Here is a 22,376-nt window from a genome sequence, read left to right on the forward strand (position 1 = left end):
GCCTCACACAATGCTACCCTACAGCTTCCATTTTCTCTGACAGCTTGTACCATCTCAATATTATTTTTGTGAGAGAAGACACAGACCTTATTAGTGAACAGAGCTCTTTATCCTTTGCAATACTTGCCTTTTGAATCTTTGCTTGTGTGTGTGTTTTAGGAAGGATTTCAAAGTAACTGCGAATGATGAATCTGGTCTGCATCATTTTGGAGGGATTTTATTATTTGGTTGGTTGGTTTTATTGCATAACCAATTGCCTTCAAATGGTCTTTCCTGATTCTGTGCTACTTAAGGAGCAGCCTGTTTATAGAATCACAGAATTGTAGAACTAGAAGGGACCTCGAGAGTTCTTCCAGTCCAGTTCCCTGCACTCAACGCAGGGCTAAGTATAATCTAGACCATTCCGGACAGGTATTTGTCTAATCTACTCTTAAAAATATCCAATGATGGAGATTCCACGACCTCCCTAGGCAATTTATTCCATTGCTAACCACTCTGATAGTTAGAAATGTTTTCCTAATGTCCAATCTAAACTGTCCTTGCTGCAATTTAAGCCCATTACTTCTTGTCCTATCCTCAGAGGTTAATAAGCACAATTCTTCTCCCTCCTTCTTGTAACAATCTTTTATGTACTTGAAAACTGTTATCATGTCCCCTCTCAGTCTTCTTTTTTCCAGACCAAGCAAACCCAGTTTTTTTAATCTTCCCTCATAGGTCATGTTTTCTAGACCTTTGAATAATTTTTGTTGCTCTTCTCTGGACTCTCTCCACTTTCTCTTCTCTTGACTGTCTCCATCTTTCCTGAAATGTGGAGCCCAGAACTGGACACAATATTCCAGTTGAGGACTAATCAGTGCGGAGTAGAGCGGAAGCATTACTACTCGTGTCTTGCTTATAACACTCCTGCTAATACATCCCAGAATGATCTCTTTTTTTTGCAACAGTGTTACACTGTTGGTTCATATTTAGCTTGTGGTCCACTGTGACCTCCAGGTCCCTTTCTGCAGTACTTCTTCCTAGGCAGTCATTTCCCATTTTGTATGTGTGCAACTGATTGTTCCTTCCAAAGTGGAGTACTTTGCATTTATCCTTATTGAATTTCATCCTCTTTACTTCAGATTATTTCTCCAGTTTGTCCAGATCATTTTGAATTTTAATCCTATCCTTCAAAGCACTTGCAGTCCCTCCCAGCTTGGTATCGTCCACAAACTTTATAAGTGTACTCTCTCTATGCCATTAGCTAAATCATTGATGAGGATATGGAACAGAACGAGATCCTGATCCCTGCAGGACTCTACTTGATATGCCCTTCCAGCTTGACTGTGAACCACTGATAACTACTCTCTGTGAACAGTTTTCCAACCAGTTATGCATCCACTTTATAATAGCTCTACCTAGGTTGTATTTCCCTGTAGTATATAAGCAAAAGCAGCCTGTTGCAGTATATAATAGACGTGGCCAATGCCTGAGTATTTCAGAATTGGCTATGAGAAGATGTTAAAAATAGCTCCTACAGTAGGAGTTCCTTCCTTCCCACCCTAGGCTCTGTGATTGGCAGAAAGAGGGATAGTCCTCAAAGTGTGATCTGATTAAGTGCTCTGGATCGTCAACATCTGATGCAATGTTGATAGTGATTTTGATATGCCAGTAGGGGGTGAATTACCTGATGTAAAGAAAAGGCCTAGGAAGGTAAGGAAGCCAGATACGCTCCTTCTGGTTGATTTGCAGAAATAGAAGATGCTTTATTCCATCTCTCACTACTGAATTCCCGGAAGCTTAGTACCACTGTTCTTTAAGAGTATTAAAAAGTGAAGCCTTCCATGGTCCCTATTCCTTTGTCACAGGAAATCATTTCCATTCAAGGCTATAATAATTTGACGGCAAGGGGAATTGCTTGTATCTTGCGGTGGGAGGACTGCACCCCAGACAAGTGGCATCACCAAAATTGACCTGGGCGCTTGGGCTGGGATTTTCAAAGGTGCCTTTGTGGGTTAAGCGCTTAAATCCCATCACTGGAGGGCAAATTCAGTGGGAGTTGGTCACCTGACCCCCTTAGGGTCCTTTGAAAACCCTTGGTTTCGTAGGCTCTGGAATCACTAGGCTCTTTTAAAATACTTACCACTAATCTTGGATTTGGTTTTCCTTTTTAGGTTTCCTTTTTGGTCTGTCCAAACAATGTTACCCCTACCCTGTTTACTAAAGCATCCCATATACTAACTTGTGCAAAGTAATTAAGGACAAGCAATTAGCCCAGGATGAAACTTGTGGAAAACTGCATTTCTGGGTTCTGTTGTGTTATGGTAAAAGGGTCTAAAAGATGTAGGATTTATACTTCTAGAAAAGGGGGAGTTTTACATTTGGGCAATGTATCCCACATTTCATTTCACCTTGATTGATTAAGAGGCTATAGGTGTGCAAACAGCTATAGATGATCCCAAACCCGTCCATCCTCTCCATCCGAGTAATCCATGTTAACTGTGAAAAGAATCGGCTTGTTAGGAGGGTTAATAACAATAAAATTATAAAGATCTAGTTTGAAATCAAGCCTGCATTAATAAAAATATAGGAACTCACTGATGTCAAGCTAAATGTCTTGGGTGGTTTTTTTTTTTTTTTAATGAAATGTTTATCTTGACACATGAAGGAAGTAATTTCCTATTGTAAACTTCTTGTAGAGTATCTATCAAATTAGGTTTTTGAGTATTTACAAAGCAATAACTCAGGACTGACTGGTGGAAATCTTATAATCCATAAACGTGACCTTGCACAATATCATCCTGATTTCCCAGGTGAGGATTAATTCTGCAGTTTTCTTCCTCCATGACAATGAATACAGTGTGTAGCAAATAGTGCACTATAAACACATTCTGCTCTATCCTAATCTTTACAGATACTTTAAGGTGACCTTTTTATTGAATGTCCTTAAAGAGGTTTGAGGATATTACCAAAAATAACCAAGGAAATCACTGAAAGTAAGCAGGACTCTGTTTCTTCACAGGCTGTGCTAATCAGGTCATATTCTTTGGGGACATATTCTTCCCCCATTAACACAATTTGATTTTGTTTTCCTTGACCTAATTTATATATGCGTTGTATGAAGAAGAACTTTCTTATTTCTTTTTTAGATTTGCAGCCTATTTAATTCCATCAGGTGACCCCTGGTTCTTGTGTTGTGAAGGGGTAAATAACCCTACCTTATTCACGTTCTACCCATCATTCATGATTTTATAGACCTCTATCATATCCCCTCCCCCAAGTAGTTTCTTTTCTAAGCTGAACAGTTCCAGTCTTTTTAATCTCTCCTCATATGGAAGATGTTACATACTCCTAATCATTTTTGTTGCCCTTCTTTGTACCTTTTCCAATTCCAATGTATATTTTTGAGATGGAGTGACCAGAATTGCATGCAGTATTCAAGGTGTGGGCGTACCAGGGATCTGTATAATAGCATTATGCTATTTGCTGTCTCATTATTTATCACTTTTTGCTCATGATTCCTAACAGCCTGTTAATTTTTTTTTACTCATGCTGCACATCAAACAGATGTTTTCAGAGCACTAGTCAGAATGACTCCAAGAGCTTTCTTGACCAGCAACAGCTAATTTAGAACCCATAATTTTGTATGTAGAGGTAGGATTATTTTTCCAATTTGCAGTACTTTTCAGTTATCAACATTGAATTTCAGCTGCCATTCTGTTGCCCAGTCACAGTGAGATCCCTTTGTAACTCCTCACAAGCAGCTTTGGACTTAACTATGTTGAGAAATTTTGTGCCACCTGCAAGCTTTGCCACCTCACTGTTTACCCCCTTTTTCCAGATCATTTATGAATATGGTGAACAGCACTGGTCCCAGTGCAGATCCTTGGTGGACTCCACTGTTTACTGCTCTCCACTATGTGAAAACTGACCATTTATTCCTACCTTTTGGTTTCCTATCTTTTAAGCAGTTACTGATCCACGACAGGTAGGGGTGGATCTACCAATTTTGCTGCCTCCAAGCAGTCACTGCCAAATTGCCACAGCAACAACAGTGGCGGAGCTGCCGCAGAATTGCCGCCGCAGGACATGGACTGCCGCCCCATTCTGAATGCTGCCCCAAGCACCTGCTTGGAAAGCTGGTGCCTGAAGCCGGCCCTGATGACAGGACCTTCCTTGTTACCCCATGACTGCTTGCTTTGCTTATGAGTCTTTTAACCTTGTCAAAGGCTTTCTGAAACTCCAAGAACACTATAACCACTGGATGTCCCTTGTCCACATGCTTGCTGACACCCTAAAAGAATTCTAAAAGATTGGTGAGGGATGATTTCCCTTTACAAAAGCCATGTTGACTCTTCCCTGACATATCGTGTTCTACTATGTGTCTGATAATTCTGTTCTTCACAATCATTTCAACCAGTTTCCCTGGTACTGAAGTTGGGCTTATTGGCCTATAATTGCCAGGATTTTTTTTAATATTGGCATTAGATTAGCTATCCCCCAGCCATCTGGTACAGAGGCTGATTTAAGTGATAGGTTACATACTACAGTTAGCAGTTCTGCAATTTCACGTTTGGTTGCATTCAGAACTCTTGGGTGAAGACCATCTAGCCTTGGTGACTTATTACTGTTTAACGTATCAGTTTGTTCCAAAATCTCCTCTATAGATACCTCAATCTGGGACAGTTCCTCAGATTTGTCACCGAAAAAGAATGGCTCAGGTGTGAGAATCTCCTTCACATCCTCAGCCATGAGGACAGATGCAAAGAATTCATTTAGCTTATCTGCAATGACTTTGTCTTCCATTAGTGCTCCTTTTGCACCTTGATTGTCCAGTAGTCCATTTGGCAAAAAGTAACAGCACTTTTTTTGTCTTTTTTGTGGTTGCTCCTCAAATTCTTTCTTGGCATGCCTAATTACATTTTTACACTTGACTTGCCAGAGTTTATGCTCCTTTCTATTTTTCTCATTACAATTTCACTTCCAATTTTTAAAGGATGCCTTTTTGCCTCTAACCTCTTATTCCTGAGTTAAAATAGTTTCCTTTAATGTTTGTTCAATTTTCTAAAATATAATTGGATAGACTCTTTGGTGCCTCGCACATTGGGGGTATCTACACCATTAAAACGTGTGCCAAATGTTAGTGTGGTGACCCCTGACCTGGTCGATGACACTGATTCATTTCTCAAGGGTGATTGTATGCTTGCTATAGGTGAAACGACATTCTAGGAGTATGATTGATAGGGGTGTATTGCTTATTAGCTTGGAACATGCGTGGGGGCAAATAGGTGAACATAAGCAAATAGGTTATTACATTTGTTATAGTTAAGAGCCTGTTATATTATGGTAAGGCTTGAAGGGAGGAGTTGTGCTAAAGGCTGGAATTTATCTGAATATTGTAGGCCTACGGTGGTAACCCAAGGTCAGATAATTTGCACGCTCGTTTTGAGAGACAAATGAGTAACCACAAATGGATATAGAACAGGATTCTTCAAGAAGGGAGATTTGGGGTGCTTGAGCAATTATATTGCTATGCAGTATCTAAGCGGCTAGATTGCATTTACATATAGGAATTATTAAGAATATTAATGTTTGCTTAATTATGGACACTCAAAGATCGTATATGGATGGGGCAGCTATTGACCTTATTATAATCAAAATAAAGGGTATATATCCATACTATTACCATAAGGAAGGGTATAAAATACCACATCCAGTTCCCATTTCTTTGGATTTTTTCCGGTCCCTAAGATGATGTAAACTGCATCAGGACCTCCCTTCTGATGGGCCCCACTTATTTTCCCTTCCATCTGTTTCCAATAGTCTCCATAAAGTTGTAAGTACTGTATGCACAATGCAAGATTGGGAGTATGAACAATGCAGTAAACTACTGTATTGTGCTTATCTTATTCTAATAATTATGAATATTGATAATTAATTTCCGTTATAATTGTCTGTGTTAAATGAAGTTTCTGTGTGTGTGTGTTTCATGAAAGTCCATCTCCGCAATGAACTTTAAGCAACCTCCTAGGAAAAGAACCTGTTACAAGTGCATGTTGCATCCCAATTCATCGTGTTGTAAGTGTAATAAATATTTGGACTACAAATGTACTATTTCACTCACTTTCCCAGGATAAATGACGACAAATGGTGAAGCATGCTGGAGAATCAGACCCGGTGTGCAAGGGTGAACTGATTAAATCAGAGTCTGATGTTGTACTATAGGCACAGGCCATACGGGACTTGCCACTTCCCCCATGGCCACTCTCCTTTCCACCTCCTCCAGCCAGCCACCTCTCCAGTTCAGGCAGTTCACAGGCCTCTTCACCTGGGTAAACTTTTTTGTCAGACAGGATACAACTTTTATTTTTGTCCAGATATGCAAAAATACAAGCCATTTTCCAGACTGCCTAAGATGCTCTCAGCATTGAAAACACCTTGGGGCAGTCTGCTCCATGCACATTTTAGGCCTACACACCATATCTATGTGCAGTAAGAACACACATGGCAGGAAAATACTTCAGCAGGTTCTTAAACACCTGCAGGTCTGCTTAATAAAATCTGTAGCACATAGCTTTTATACTAAAATTAATTATGCTTTGGAAAAGCATGTTAGGTCTGGATGCTGGTTGAAACAGCTGTCATCAATTTCATGTTCTATTGTTTTTTGCTTTCTGACATTCTGTCCATTTGTTTCTCAGGTCTCATCCATCATTCGCTTATATTGCCTCTTTCTACAGTTGCTATGTTACTATCCAGTTCTGATTTTCAGCTCTTTAAATACTTCAGGTGGAAGTACAGACATACATTGTCTGTATACGTTATTGAGCAAGAAGACCTCACCGTGACTACTGCACTGGAGGAAAAAACAAACAAACCGCTCCACATGTGCTCCAGCTTGTCTAACAACTGACATCCTGATGGAATAGGAAAGGAAATTAACCATAGCAACATTCTGAAATTCTTCCCCAAACCTTTATCCCCAAAATATTTATTTTTGAGTAAGTATCTGTAGCTCCATTTATTTGGACACCACAGGAATCCTCAGCGAATTAGTCCTGGGACCTTCACTGCCTCATGTACCAAAATTTGTCCCTGGAGTAATGGAGAAGTCTTTTTTTAGTAGCAAGGAAGTATCAGACTTGTGGTCGCTGTTGCCGACCTCAAGTGGGAGACATTGGCCTAGTGCTTGTGATCACATGTTATGTAATCCTCCTATTAGGCTCACTGAAGGCAATGAGACTACTTGCATGAAGTGAGTGCTCAGCCAGAGGAGGGGACATCCAATTCACTAAATGTAGTCTGTCTTTCAGTTCTTATAGCTCACCTGTCACTGTGGTAGTGGAGCTCCATTTTCCTGCATGCTCTTATCTGATCTTTTGTTCTTAGTAGCGATTGCTTGAAATTTTAGTCTCTATGAAAAAGGCAAACTTTGTAGCCCCAGAGTCTGTCTTTTATGCACAGAACCAACACAATAGCACAGATTGTAGCAGGACAAGCTTCTCCACACAAGCCTGTGTCTGTGCCTTAACTCTGCCCTGGGCAGACCACCTCAAGGGGTGAAAGATGAGTTCATTTTCCATATCTATTTAGTCACTGGCTTTTCCAGAGATTACACTGACAGTGGTGTCAGTTATTGTGGTGGTCTTTGTGATGGGGACATTTATCTACTGGGAACTGGATGGAATTTGCCAAACTCGTGTTCCAGAGAGTCAGCAAATGGTACTAAGATGCTGGAAGACAAGGTGCCAGCTCATGTAATGCCCCTAGGCCTCAACTGAACACTGACAAATAAAATAGCTGGAAACCAGCCTGGCTCACCTGTGTGTTAGTATTGTTAAACTAGATCTTAAGTTTGTGTTTAGTGTTTGGATTTTATGAAATGGTTGTAGATGCTGCATGTATTCATCTCACTTACAACACCTGTACCCCACGTTATAAAGCTTTATTAAAATTTTGCATTGTAATCCTCTGATGACTTACATGATTAATGCTTCTTTCCTGTTAATTAATGTTAAATGCTGGCTTCCTACAGAAGGTTCTGCCCACCAAGAAGGCCCATTGAAACCAAATGAGCCATTGTGGAACATAAAAAAACAAAGACTTTGTTAATTGCATTCCTTCCACTCCCCACAAAGAGGAAAGGTGAGTGTGAACTCATTCCACTGTCTTGAACTCTCGGGGGAAAGGGAATAAAAATCCCTACCAAAAAGAAAATGCATCTCTCTGCTGCTTGGGCTTTGGGAGGGCGAGATTTCTAAGCATAAGCAAAGGATCCCCAGCTGCTTAGCCTGGGTTAGCCCTAAAGGGCATCTAGAGCTTGCATATTACAGCAGCTTCTATCACCTTTTGAAACCTAAGACTTTAACTCATTTGTGTATGCGTGTTTTCCTGCTTTAAGATTGTAAATAATTCATTTATTATTCCTAGTTCATAACATTGTAGATAGTTTATTATAGCATTGTCTACAAATATTGTCTTTGGTGTGAGATCTGAGGTGCACTTGATCTGCGGTAAGTGAGCGGTTCTTTGGGCCTGGGAATAACTTGAAGGTTTTTATGTTGTTTGGTGTAAGGAACTATTTGTCACAAAGGCAGGCTTGCCTGGGTGGCAACCTAGAACTGAGTGCCCAAGCTGACTGACCTGTGACTCCATGTTACAGTGGCTGTAACACTGCTTGAAGGGTTCACATTTGATGATTGGTTGGTGAAATGTAAGTATAGAACTCACACAATGAGTTCGGGGTTTATGTTCTGCTTCTTAACAGTCTGCCCTGAGATTGGTACTCACTCTTTTGAGCCACTCCAGACAGCTTGACGAGTACCTATATAATAAACACTTTCCCTCACACGAGTGAGCTAGCTGGGTCTGAATTGAGACAGAGAGACATGAGGATGCTATCCCTTTCTCAACCAGTCTCCTTTTCCCCCCTTATTTTATTATTTGCATTACAGTAGGGCCTAGCGGCTGCAACTGTGATTGGGGCCTCAGTGTGGTAAGTACCCCCCCCACACACACACAAATCATAAGAAACTGTCACTGCTCCAAAGAGGCTGCATCTAAATAGTTGAGACAATGCACCATTACCTTATTACCTCCATTTCACAGATGGGGAATTGAAGCACGGAGTGATGCATTGACTTGGGCAGGGTTACACAGGAAGGCTGTGGCACAGCTAGGATTAATCTGAGATCTTCTGAGTCCTTGTCCTTTGCTTTAATGACAGGACCATAGTTCCTCTCAGGTTCCATAGGTAAAGTAGATTGATTAAATGAAGTTTTTTTAATTTGGTTTTCTAAATGTGATTACTACGGTGTCCAATGTACCAGCTGCTCTGATTCTGCTTTAGATGAGTAGGTTACTGCTGGAGACTTAGTAAAGGATTTCTTGCAAAGTCTGTGTCTATTTCAAAATAAGTAAATGTTTCTCTGTTGTTAAAAATACACAGAAGAGCCTGTTTCTTATTACATAATCAACACGGTACTCTGCCTTGTACTAGCTAAGTCTGTAAAGCAGTTTTATACAAAGAACGTTCTCTAAAATAAAGTCATATTGTGATGTTCCTGCAGTACTCCTTCCTTTACAAGTTTACTGGGGCTTGCTCAGTGCAAGAGGCTTCTTTGACTTTGGCTTTTCTTTCTTTCTACGTTTCGTGGCTCACTTTGTGAAAATCAAGAGGGCACATCTTTCACATTTTTCTTGGTCACTTCAAATCTCATCAATACCTTTCTGTCGAATGGAGTTTTGTGGTGGTATGGCCCAGAACAATTTTCTATTCATCTTCCTTTCATGTCCATGAAGTTATTGACCTTTCAATCCTTCTTTTTGATGATATTTAACCTTGTCCCCTGCATGTTTCCTTGTCTGATTTCTGACTTTTTAACAGGCACTTAGTTCTACCACCTCTCAAGTGCGAGTCTGCTGCTTTACTTAGTTGGAGCAGCTTTCATCTTCTTTCTGATTGTAGACTATTAATGTCCTTCCTTTTCTGACAGCAGAATTGTTCTTGTTTCACTTTTGTTTTTCTGGACCAAGTCTCTTTCCTTTGAATAAGCTCTTTCCCCAGTCTCAACTCATTCATTCAGGGAAGGAGGCAATGTTACTCTTTTCATTTATTTCGCTCCAGCCGTCTCCTTTCTTGGGCACGCTGCAATCAAGGGATCTTTTATGGTTGGCTTCTCTCTCGCCCTCTTGAAGGCAATGTCAGTGATGTTTCATAGGCTGATAATAAAGAGGGTTGAAAGGTCAGTGTGGTGAGAATATACTTGTAGTAACGAAGGGCCACATTCTTCACTGCTTTGAATCCTGTGTAGTCATTTACACCTGTGTAAAGGGAGTGCAAAGTGATTGTAAACTAAAATCAAGTAGCTTCTTTAAAGCACTTTGCACTCCTTTTGCACATATTTTAATGACTACACTAGTGCAAGGCAGTGGACAATCATACCTTAAGCATCTGTTTTTGTGTGATATTCTTGGGTCTTGAGCCTTCTTCCATTAAGTTCAATGGAAAAACTCCCATTTGTATTCAGTAAGAGCAGAAGCAAACTGCTAGCCACCATTAGTCTAAGGGCATGCCTACATGAGAATTTACTGAGCAGCAACCTGGTGTGTAGCTCTGCAGCCCTCCAGCATGCTGCACAGTGACTCTGTCCCCCAATTACCTTTGACATACTCCAGTAAATCATGACGGGCTTTGATATACTATGGCACACCATGGAACCTGCTGATGTACTGTAGTAAATCATTATGTACTGCTGTATGTTAGTGTACACTAGGGGACTTTTAGTGCACATCGGCAGGGTCCACATGGACAGTTACTGTATGGCACATGGGAGCTCAGTAGATTTACATGCCATCTTGCTGCTCAGGAAATGTTTGTGTTGACATTCCCTAAGAATGTAGGGTGTTGACTGGATGGTCCAGACGTTCTATTGTGGCTTCCAAACTACTGAATCTTGCACAGAAATCTGGGATATTCCTGCATCATCACTAAAATCCATTTCATGACCACATCTTTGGCACTGTTGTATAATCCACTGGTGAATGAATATTGTAGCTCCCCCGCTGTGCCAATCCACAGAGGATAGGAGTTGTGACATTCCCCAGTTATAAACAGTTGCTCTTTAGCTCAAGTTGCAGCAGCTCATACTTTTAGCATTGGAGGTCCCTCATTCAATCCTCAGTGTGTTGGCCAAGATGTTGGCCATCACAATTGCACATCTTAAATGGCTTTTGAGACTTCCAAAGGCTTAAGAGATTTTGATTAGTTGCATTCTGAACAGATAATCTGTTTGATGACCATTTCTTTTAGTGTCTCTGCCCTCTAGTTCCAGTTTTCTGAAATTAATTTCTCCTCTAGGTAAATCTAGCTGAAACAACCACCCTTTAACAACAAAGGTTCCCAGGAATTCAGGAACAAAGGGAAGACGCAGATATAAGACACTAATGATACCATTAGTGTGCCAGATATCCATCTCCTTTAATAAACAGCCCAAGTGCCACAACAAATCCTCATGGAGCAATTTCAGAAGGTGCTCCTAGCATTTAAAGGAGATTTTATTCTGCATGTCAAGTATCAGGGGGTATCTATGTTACTCTGTATCCACAAAAACAACAAGGAGTCCGGTGGCACCTTAACGACTAACAGATTTATTTGAGCATAAGCTTTTGTGGGTAAAAAATCCACTTCAGATGCATGGAGTGAAAATTACAGATGCAGACATAAATATACTGACACATGAAGAGAAGGGAGTTACCTCACCAGTGGACAACCAGTGTTGACAGGGCCAATTCGATCAGGGTGGATGTAGTCACTCCCAATAACAGATGAGGAGGTGTCAATTCCAGGAGAGGCAAAGCTGCTTTTGTAATGAGCCAGCCACTCCCAGTCCCTATTCAAGCCCAAATTAATGGTGTTAAATTTGCAAATGAATTTTAGTTGTACTGTTTCTCTTTGAAATCCGTTTCTGAAGTGTGTTTTTGTTTTTGTTCAAGAATAGCTACTTTCAAATCTGTTATAGAATGTCTAGGAATGTCCTACTGGCTTTTGTATGTTACCATTCCTGATGTCCGACCTGTTCGTTATGACTACAGCACCTCGTTTGTCAGCACCTCCTTTGATTATAATGTCAGAGTTGTTTCTGCGGCTGTGGATGGTGTTGCATTCTGTCCCTCACTCTCCCAGACCTTGGGAGGCGGGCCAGTCCTCACTTAGAGACAGCCCCCCAACCTGAAGCAAATACTCACCAGCAACTACACACCACACCACACCACTGAAACACTAACCCAGGAACCAATCCCTGTAGCAAACCACATTGCCTGCTCTCTCCCCACATCTACTCTAGTGACACCATCAGAGGACCCAACCACATCAGCTACACCATCAGAGGCTCATTCACCTGTACATCTAATAATGTTATATATGCCATCATGTGCCAGCAATGCCCCTCTGCCATGTACATTGGCCAAACTGGACAGTCCCTATGTAAAAGAATAAATGGACACAAATTGGACATCAGGAATGGTAACATACAAAACCCAGTAGGAGAACACTTCAATCTTCCTGGACATTCTATAACCGATTTGAAAGTAGCTATACTTGAACAAAAAAACTTCAGAAACAGCTGAATTAAAATTAATTTGCAAATTTAACACCATTAATTTGGGCTTGAATAGGGACTGGGAGTGGCTGGCTCATCACAAAAGCAGCTTTGCCTCTCTTGGAATTGACACCTCCTCATCTATTGTTGGGAGTGGACTACATCCACCCTGATTGAATTGGCCCCGTCAACACTGGCTCTCCACTTGTGAGGTAACTCCCTTCTCTTCATGTGCCAGTATATTTATATCTACATCTGTAATTTTCACTCCATGCATCTGAAGAAGTGGGGTTTTTACCCATGAAATAAGATTTATTATGCTCAAATAAATCTGTTAGTCTTTAAGGTGCCACTGGACTCCTTGATTTTCATACACATTGTAAGGAGAGTGATCACTTTAGATAAGCTATTACCAGCAGGAGAGTGGGGTGGGAGGAGGTATTGTTTCATGGTCTCTGTGTATATAATGTCTTCTGCAGTTTCCACAGTATGCATCCGATGAAGTGAGCTGTAGCTCACGAAAGCTTATGCTTAAATAAATTGGTTAGTCTCTAAGGTGCCACAAGTACTCCTTTTCTTTTTGCGAATACAGACTAACACGGCTGTTACTCTGAAAACTGGACTCCTTGTTTGTTTTTATTCTGCATGATACTGCTGTCTTCCCAATGTGATGGCTCTTGACGCTCTGGGGAGAGATCACTGGACCTAAAGTAACCTGCTACCATGTGATATAAGAAAACCTACTTCTTATGTACCTATTGTAGGGAATGCGTCTAGGATGAGCAGGATTTAAAAATGTACTTGGGAGGTCACCTTTGTTACCTTGCTAGTTAATCCAGCAGAAGGCACATAACCTGTTGATAGTCCATACGAAAGTGCTGGGGTGAGGGCTCTAGCCCAAACATTGCCGGGGTGAGTGAGCGTGAGAGAGATTCTTTTTACTTGCTGCTGTTTGAGGACTGTGAAAGAAGCAACAGCTCTGGGATGCTTATTAGAGAAACTATCACTGTATTTTATGTGAAAATCCTAATAACTACAGTACCCCAGAAAGGAAGAGACTATCTAGAGGGGGAACCTAGGCTCCATTCCAGCCACAGTAGCAGTGTTTATCACTGTGTATAGCAACCCTTCCCCTTGCCATGCCTTATAAAAACAGGTCACCCACCCCATTGTTAGCAGTCCTCTTTAGACTGCAAGTTTCATTAAGTCTGTACATTAACAACACCAGTGGTGCCTGTACCATCATTTCCCCAAGGAAAGAGCTGTGACTTTATTAATGCAAATTCTTTATGAAAACATAATGATGCTGTATATCAAGAGTTATGAAATAAATTTTCTTACTCACTGAAACAATAAAGCTCCTTTGTGACTTGCCTATTAATATCTCTCTATAATGGGTTACCTTCTTTTAAGAGCACATACTGTGAGAGCAATCCACCTGATGAGCAAAGTCTTTTGAATTTTCTGAGCATGTGTTAATGCTTACTAAGATTATAAGAGAGACATGAAAGTTACTGGAGTGACTGCAACGTTGGAGCAGAAATGGATGCACTTTAAAGCAAGAGGGCTAAGAAGGGGGGGGGGTGAGAAAACCTGGATTAGTGCTGGAAATGACCCACCTTGATTATCATGTGCATTATAAAGAGAGGTTTCAAAGAGGGATGGGCTATTACCAGCAGGAGAGTAAGTTTGTATGTGTTTGGGGGGGGGGGGGAAGGGTGAGAAAACCTGGATTTGTGCTGGAAATGGCCCTACTACTTGATGATCACTTTAGATAAGCTGTTACCAGCAGGAGAGTGGGGTGGGAGGAAGTTTTGTTTCATGGTCTCTGTGTGTATATAATGTCTTCTGCAGTTTCCACGATATGCTATGTATCCGATGAAGTGAGCTGTAGCTCACGAAAGCTCATGCTCAAATAAACTGGTTAGTCTCTAAGGTGCCACAAGTACTCCTTTTCTTTTTACGAATACAGACTAACACGGCTGTTACTCTGAAACCTGTTCTCTCTATTGTGGCTGTGGTTCCTCCTCTTCTCTATCACCTTCCTATTGTGAACCCGACCTTCCTTTGCCATCCCTTCCTAGAAGCTGATTCGGCCCCTGATTTCTGATTTACAAATAGGTTCCACAAAGGCATCTGAGTTCAGATCTAGAATGGACTTTTCCCAAAGTTCAGGGGTGCTTGGACCACTAAGACTGGGTAAGGCACTTACTAGGTACAAATTGACAGTCAATGGAGCTATGTTGCTTTACACCAGCTGAGGATCTGGCCCCTTTGGTTCAGCCCACTGAAGATATGGGTCAGTTATGAAGTTTGATTTGGGTTCCAAAATATCACAAGTTGAGAGCGGGGGCTTCAGAACTGGGATATTGATTCAAACCCATATCTACCTGATTCAAAATTAAAACAATTCCCATTCTAGGCATCGCTGTCTTTCTTCCTTATGAAATGTTTCATATTTTTTTCAATGACTATTTTGAAGTTTAAAACATTTGATTTTTAAATATATACGGCCCAATCCTTCAATCCTCCACTGAATAAATCACCCACAGAAGTCAATTTAATTCAGGATCTCCGATTTTGGTCCATGTTTACCAGGGTTGTACTCAGCAATTTGAAATATGTACCCATGCTGTGGGGTCTCTTTCCTCTGAGGCTACAGTAGATCCGTAAGCTAATTTCTATGCAGCCTAAACCTTCCCTTACAGCTAGCTTTGAAAATCTCCTATTTTGTCACACATTCACAGGGAAGCTACATTCTCATTGTCAGCCTAGGTGTTCTCCTAAGGAATAGCAATACAAGGACAGTTTCTCAAAGTTATAGAGATGGTGAAGCAGTGACAAACATTAGTAAACATTACTTTAATATATCTATATCTCCCCGACTCTAACTGTCTCTGCAGGTGTATCTTACTTCAGTAGCTCTGTAAGGCACAATAACTAATGTGGTAACTGTTTTTCATTGGGATAAAGTTATTGAGTTACAAAAGTATCCATTGGAGGAATTTAGGGGTTTTTAACATTTTGAGCCCCTTGGCTGGTTACTCATCTAAGACTCCAAACTCAGAGTAAATTACATAGGGTGGCGGTCTGTGCAGTGAGATACAGAGGGTGCAGTGTAAACATATTGTTAACATATCCCACTGGGAGAGATGCAGAGCCTTGCTTCTGCAGCATGTTTGTAGAATGTGTCTCAAACTTGGATTAGAAACACAATTCAGGGAACCGGTATCCCACAAGGATGGTGTGAACATACCAAGTAACACCATTGAACTCAGACAGCTGTCATCCTCGGTTACTTGTCATGCTGTTGTAGCTCTATTGGTCCCAGGATATTAGAGAGAGAAGGTGGGTGAGGTAACATATTTTATTGGATCAACTTCTGTTGTGAGAGACAAGCTTTGGAGAGAAGTTTTTGAAAACTTGTTTCACCAACAGAAGTTGGTTCAATAGAGATATTATCTCACCCACCTTGTGTCTCTAATCTCAGTTACTTGTTAGGCACAGCAGAGTAATGCCATCAAATGCAATCAGAGTAGCATAGATCAAATTACCAAAGTACAGAAAGTCCGCCTTTAAGAGTTTAGATGTAGCTTGGAATCACTGAAGTAGTTTACTCCTCTAAAAGGAAGTTATTTTAAAGTCTCTGTCCAAAACAGACACAAACTGGACTAATAATATTATTGGAGAATCAGGAACGAATATAGTCTGGTATCTTAGGAGATACCTGTAAGGCACTAGCTGTCTCAAAACACACTGCAGTATATAATAAGGCACAGTGAGAGAATGAGGATACAGAAAATGCACCATCTTCCTCTCTCTCTTTTTGTCTTTCATTTTAAGTATTAATAACCCCATTTACTACATTCCATTTTTATGCTATCAACATTTTAAATTTAGTAGCTTAAACTTCACAGCTGGTATGGTCTAAGCCTTTAATCTTAATAACGATCCCTTGATCTGCCAAGGCCTTTCCAATTCAGAGGTTGTTAGATGTCCCTTTTGGGAACTTTCCAGCTGTTTTTGTTTTTAGTTCATGTATATTTATTTACGTGGCCTCTGAACCCCATTTGATAATAGAAAAGTGCTGCACCGTTTTTCAGAAAACCAGCTCTAGTTGGGAAGAAATCAACATATGGCAACATTTTCTTTATTGAATGTTTATTATGTTCTGGTGTGACCTTGTCAGTGCCTTTGACTATACTGCGATAGGTTATAGAAAAATGCTTTCAGGAATAGCAAATGTGACCTGACATTAATTTGCACATACAGCACATTATTCATACTGAAAATAGCATAATTTTTGCCTGGGGAAAAAATCATACAGACTTTTTTAGTAGTAAGTTTCTAAATAAATATTTAGTTTTTACTGACAGGTGTTTTTTTGTTGTGGTTTTTTGCTTTAAATGTGTAATTGGAATCTAAGTTAACAGTATTGCAAAAGATCGAGTTTGGTTGATCACCTCGCTGTTTTTAATACAATGGCCATCAAGGACCTTAAAACACTTGGCAACATTTAGTAAACTAAAGAGAACACCTTTGCGAGATTGAGCAGGATAACTTCTTTTTTTTTCTTTATAGAGAAAAAGTGGCATGAAATCATTTTTTCCTGTGGCCACATAGAAATATCTATCAGACCCAGGAATAGAATCTGCCTCCTGGTCTTGTACCATAACCACAAACCTTCCTTAGAACAAGGGAAACTAAAATAAGGGCAGGAGGATTGGAGTCCAAAAATATCTCCTGTTTTGGTGGTCTGAGGGAGGTTATTCCATCGGGGATAGGTGAGCGAGTTTGGAAAAAATAAGACCACCCCATTCCCTCATTGTTTTTCCTGAAATTGTATTTTTTGATATATTTTTGTCAAGATTTGAGTTTTTGACAAATACACAGGGTGAATTTTTCACACACAAAATATTCCTACCTTTTGACCCCCACCTGTGGTTAAAAAATTTCCAGCATTGAAGTCTTGACACAAAGAATCAGCAGAATCTGTCTCAAAAGAAAGTCATCATCCTTTTTTCACCTAACTGAAATTTTTTATGAAATAGGTTCCCATGCTGTAACCAATATCTCTGCTGATTCTCCCCTCCTTTACATCCATAACAATATGAGGACCTGGATGTGTGCACACAACTCCAAGATCAAGTCAATGCAGATTGTGATTGTGCCCCCAAACTCCAGGTTTGCTGTTAGGCTGTGATTCTGCAAACATTTATATACCTGTTTTAATGTTAAGAATGTAAGTCGTCCCTTTGACTTTAACAGGACTGGTCACATGAGGGAAGTAAGCACATGCTCAAGTATTTGAAGGATCAGGGACTTAGTGAGTAACAAAAGCAACTAAGTGTCATTTGCATTGTGGCCTCTTGAGTATTGCTGTCATATTGATCCATATGTTGATTTGATTCCCATGCCTGTGGAAATATAGATTTTTATATCTTTTTTTTTTTTTTTAACAAGTGAAGAAGCAAACTTGCAAAATTCAAACGGTTAAAATATTGATATAAGTGGTAAATAGTCAAAATGTTCTTTTATTAATAAGCCAAAAGACCAGGGGCAAAATCCTGACCCCAATTAAGGCTATGGGAGTTTTGCCATTAGCTTCAATAGGTCCAGGATTTCACTCAATAAGAATTTTAGTTACTTCCTCTCTTAATACATTAAAATGTGTACTGAAACTGATGCAGAATGTCTGCCTAATTCCACCCAGTTCCATTTTTCAGTTTACATCAATGAAAAGCTATAATAAAAGTATTATCTTTTATTGATGGAGATCAGATACCTCTTTCCGTTATATGAATGGTCAAGTCTGATAGATTGTGAGGGGGGAAAGAAGGTGTTATTGCTTTCTTTTTGTAGTGGATCATGGGCTTTTCTCCTTCTTTTGCCATGGTAGCATGGCCTTTGCTGTATGTACTAGCTCCCAATTTACCAGTGAAAACTGAACATAGAACTTGCTCTTTCTGAAGCCATACAGTTGCGAGAATGGTGTGTGGGGGAACCCCAAAGAGTAGCAAACCTTTGACTCAACAAACCTAGAGGCTGTAATACATAGGGTCCCATCTCCTGCTGAAAAAGGGGAAATCAAAGGTGGTGCTGTTGATGTCTGCAGATGGTGGTTAGAAATGGTATTGTTTCAGTATAAGATGAAACGTGTGACCCAGAACAAGTGATTGGCGAAAAAGAGAATACGCTATATAAATTGGGAAGCCAAACTAAACTGTGAATAGGGGAGAAAATTAAAGGGAAGAAAGATACATGGAAGGGATGGAGAATACAAGACACACTCTCCTCTCTGTTACATAATGTAACCGTGATGGAGTGGGTAATTTGTCCCAAGAAGGTGAACAATGTGAAGAGACAGTAGAAATGGTTTGCATTTGAGTATGATTTTTCTAGACTACAAAATTAATCCAGTTCTTCTGTAGAATTCAGAGGGCACTAGGCCAAATTTCCCAGCTTAAGCACCATAGTCATTTGAGGTAATTAGTGACTCGATGTATGAGATTTTAAAAATGTTCTGATACGATAAACACATTAATTTCTGGGATATCGATCACAAAAGCATTATATAGCTGAAAGGTCAGGGCCCTGTTATGTGATCACATCCTGAGCTGTTCCAGGAAAAACCTGTTAGTTGTAAAGCAACATTAACTCAGAGAGTAGAAGTCATGAAAAGCACAAAATACAGAATTTAGCTGATAAAACTAAGTGGTCTGGGGATAGAGACTCTTGTACTTCAGTTTGGCCTGGTGACCATAAAAGGAATCGAAGTTATTTCTTCAATTATTAGGAATCTTTTCTCAGACAGAGAATATGTACAAATACATACACAAACCATTTATATACAAATACATAAGCAGTCGTATGCATGCATACATACATACATACATACATACATACACACATTTGACAAGAGAGAAATAGAATCCATTGCCAGTATGAAAGTATAAATCTATTGCTGGCATAAAACTAATCACAAAAAAGATGAAGAATGCCAATGAAAAATGCAAAGAGAAAAAGATTCTTAGTTCTTTGATATTTGACTTGATATTCTGTGGACTGCTGACCTTTCTTGCATTATTAAAGATGTCTTGACATATTACTGACATAATATTGCTCAGTGTCTCTGGCAGATGTTGACGGTAATATGCTCTGGAGATTCTTCCAATCTTCTGCAGACAAAATTGCTAGCAGCATTAGGATGGGAAAGCTTCAAAGGGCTGAGCTTGAAATATGTCACTAGAATTATACATTTTGTGTATTCAGTTGCCAGCATAGGAAGCAATTTAAATTAGAAGAGTGAAAAATCTTGTAGAAATCTACAATGTACATACGTGTGGGGAGAAAATATTAAAGGAAATTCTGCAATTGTACTAATTATTTCAGTACTGTTATACGCACATGTATTTCCTTTTTTAAACAAATAAACAAGCCTAACTCAATTCCTTGAAAATATTCTTCACCTTTCCAGTGACTATGGAAAGGGTGTTACATGTAGAAATGGGACATGGAGATAATTTGTATATCTAGAATAAGATTAGGGCTCAAATCCAAACAAGCCTATGGTTTAGGTTGAATTTAACCAGGCTGAAGTTTCAGTAGTTGGTTTTTCCTGTGGTTTATGACCCAAATGGCTTATCTGTGAAATGTTTGCTGTTTTGAGGTTAAAATGTCACAGAAATTATATTTCTGTAAGATTCCATCCATAAAAACCACAAAACTGGTCCCGTGTAGGTTTGGCTACAACTCAGAACTAAATTTTAGGGGCAGCTTCAGATTTGAGGCAAATATTAAATGCCATCCTTGAAATCTAAGAAATTTCGACTTGCTGTTGTGGTTCTGATTTTGGCCCACCTCTGATTTGTTGACGTGGCCTGACAGTGTTATGAAAGATCTTGTCTGTGTAACTTTTAGGTATCATATGGCTGTGGTTTTAGCATTTGGTTCCATTTTAGGTAAACCATTTCAGTGTGGCAGATTTGAATAAAAGCCCAGTTCTACAAATGTCATGTGATGCAATAATATACCAACCTATAATAATTCTAATTACAAAAGGAACATGATGCTAGCTCTCAAGAGTTGGTGCCGTGGTTGCTGAGTTTGATTCCTCAATGACCCCGTGATGTCTATATGTATGCAGATATGGTTTGTAACAAAACCGTATTGCAGAGAAGAGTCTAACCCCTGTAGCTATTAGACATTTCAGATAATCTTGTTTTACCGGGCAGTATGTAACATGGTGGGTTAGAATATGTATTATGTCATTGGCTGGACCTGATGAGATACAGGAGCAATTCAGTAAACAAGAACTGTAGGTGCTTGGCTTAGATTCATGCTAGTGGGTTCGTTTATACAGCTATAGTTCATTACATTATCTGTTACATATGTAAGGAGACTATTGTCCCCTTACTAACATTCAGCGGGGGTGTTTTAGTTGCTAGCTCCCAGTACTAAAAGAAAGGGGAAGGGTAAATGAGAAATCCGGACCCTGAGACTGACAGTCCCCAGGAACAATGGGGAGAGGCCACTGCTCCAGGTCAGCCTGACTGAAAGGGCGAGCAGGCTAATCAAGAAGTCAGGAGGCCAGGGTGGGCCCCGTCCTCCGTGTGAGCTGGATTTGCCTGGGTCAGACAGAGTGGGGCCGAGCTAAGGAGAAAGCAGGGGCTCAAGCTAAGCCGGGGAGCAGAACTGTGCCAGAGCCAGAGGGACCAGAAAAGCAGCCCAGAGAGAGCAGACCCTGTGCTGGGAGCAGAGCTGCAGCCCCTAAGCCAGAGGCACAGCCCAGAGAGAGCAGACTTGCCCTGGGAGGAGAGCTGCAGCAACCAGAGCCAGAGGGGCCAGAAAAGCAGCCCAGGAAGCAGGTCAGCTGCTGGGAGCAGAGTCACAGAAGCAGCCTGCAGAGCAGACCTGTCCTGGGAGCAGAGCTGTAGCAACCAGAGGCAGAGGGGCCAAAGAAGCAGCCCAGGGAGCTGGAGGCAGAGCAGCAGCAGCAGTGCTGAGACAGAGTGGTGCAGCTGGGGCTGGAGCAGTCTGGAGCTGGGTGCGGTGAGCAGCTGGGGAGAACGAGGGGGACCATGGGCAGCGGGCCCAGCACAGGGAGACATCTCAGCCAAAAGGCTCTGCAGGCCAGGCTTGGAGGAGGGATTGTAACCCCTACACGGCAGGGACGACACTGGGAAGAAGGGTCCTGCCACTTAGAGCCTGAAAGCGTGTGGCCACCTCCAGAGCAAGTGTTCAACCCACAGTATCCCTGCAGCACAGCCAGGGCCTGAGAAGGAGGCCTGGGACCTACAAGGAACAGACTGTGAATTGCCCTGACATTCCAGAAACGCTGTTTGTGATGTTCCCTGCCACAGAGCGGGATGATGTGTTTCCTTTAACCTTTCCCATTTTTCCTTATTCCTTTTTAAACTAGTTATTAATTAAATAAATTGTATTTGCTTTAAATCGTATGTAATGATCAGTGGGTCAGAGAAGTGCCCAGCGCAGAGAGAGTACCCCGGAGTGGGACACCCTAGCCTCTGTCCTAGGTGACCACAGCAGGGTTGGGGGTCAAGCCCCCGAGGAATCCTGGGCCCAGCCTTGTTGGGGTTACAAGGACTCTGCCAGACAGGAGAGTGGAAGGGGAGCCCTCCAGGGCAGGGAGGCCACTGGGTAAAGAAAGTAGGAGCAAGAACTCAGATCCTTCCACTAGCCTATCTCACCGGGGTAGTGCAGAAACCAGAAAAGTTCCGCACAATAGCAGGGACTATTCCCCTACTTACATATCGTTCCTAGCATCAGGGGCCTACTGTG

General features: G+C 40.9%; 1 long non-coding RNA gene across 1 annotated transcript in view; it reads left to right on the forward strand.

Annotated features, from left to right (window-relative positions):
- The first annotated feature begins 16,674 nt into the window (after positions 1–16,674).
- Positions 16,675–22,376, forward strand: part of LOC122461741 — a 108,493-nt gene continuing 102,791 nt past the window's right edge. Inside the window, exons 1-2 of the long non-coding RNA XR_006283889.1 lie at positions 16,675–17,359; positions 17,627–17,759. This is a non-coding gene — a long non-coding RNA (uncharacterized LOC122461741). The remainder of the gene's footprint in view (positions 17,360–17,626; positions 17,760–22,376) is intronic.

The sequence above is a fragment of the Chelonia mydas genome, chromosome 9 (assembly GCF_015237465.2).
Source record: "Chelonia mydas isolate rCheMyd1 chromosome 9, rCheMyd1.pri.v2, whole genome shotgun sequence".
Taxonomy (NCBI): Eukaryota; Metazoa; Chordata; order Testudines; family Cheloniidae; genus Chelonia; species Chelonia mydas.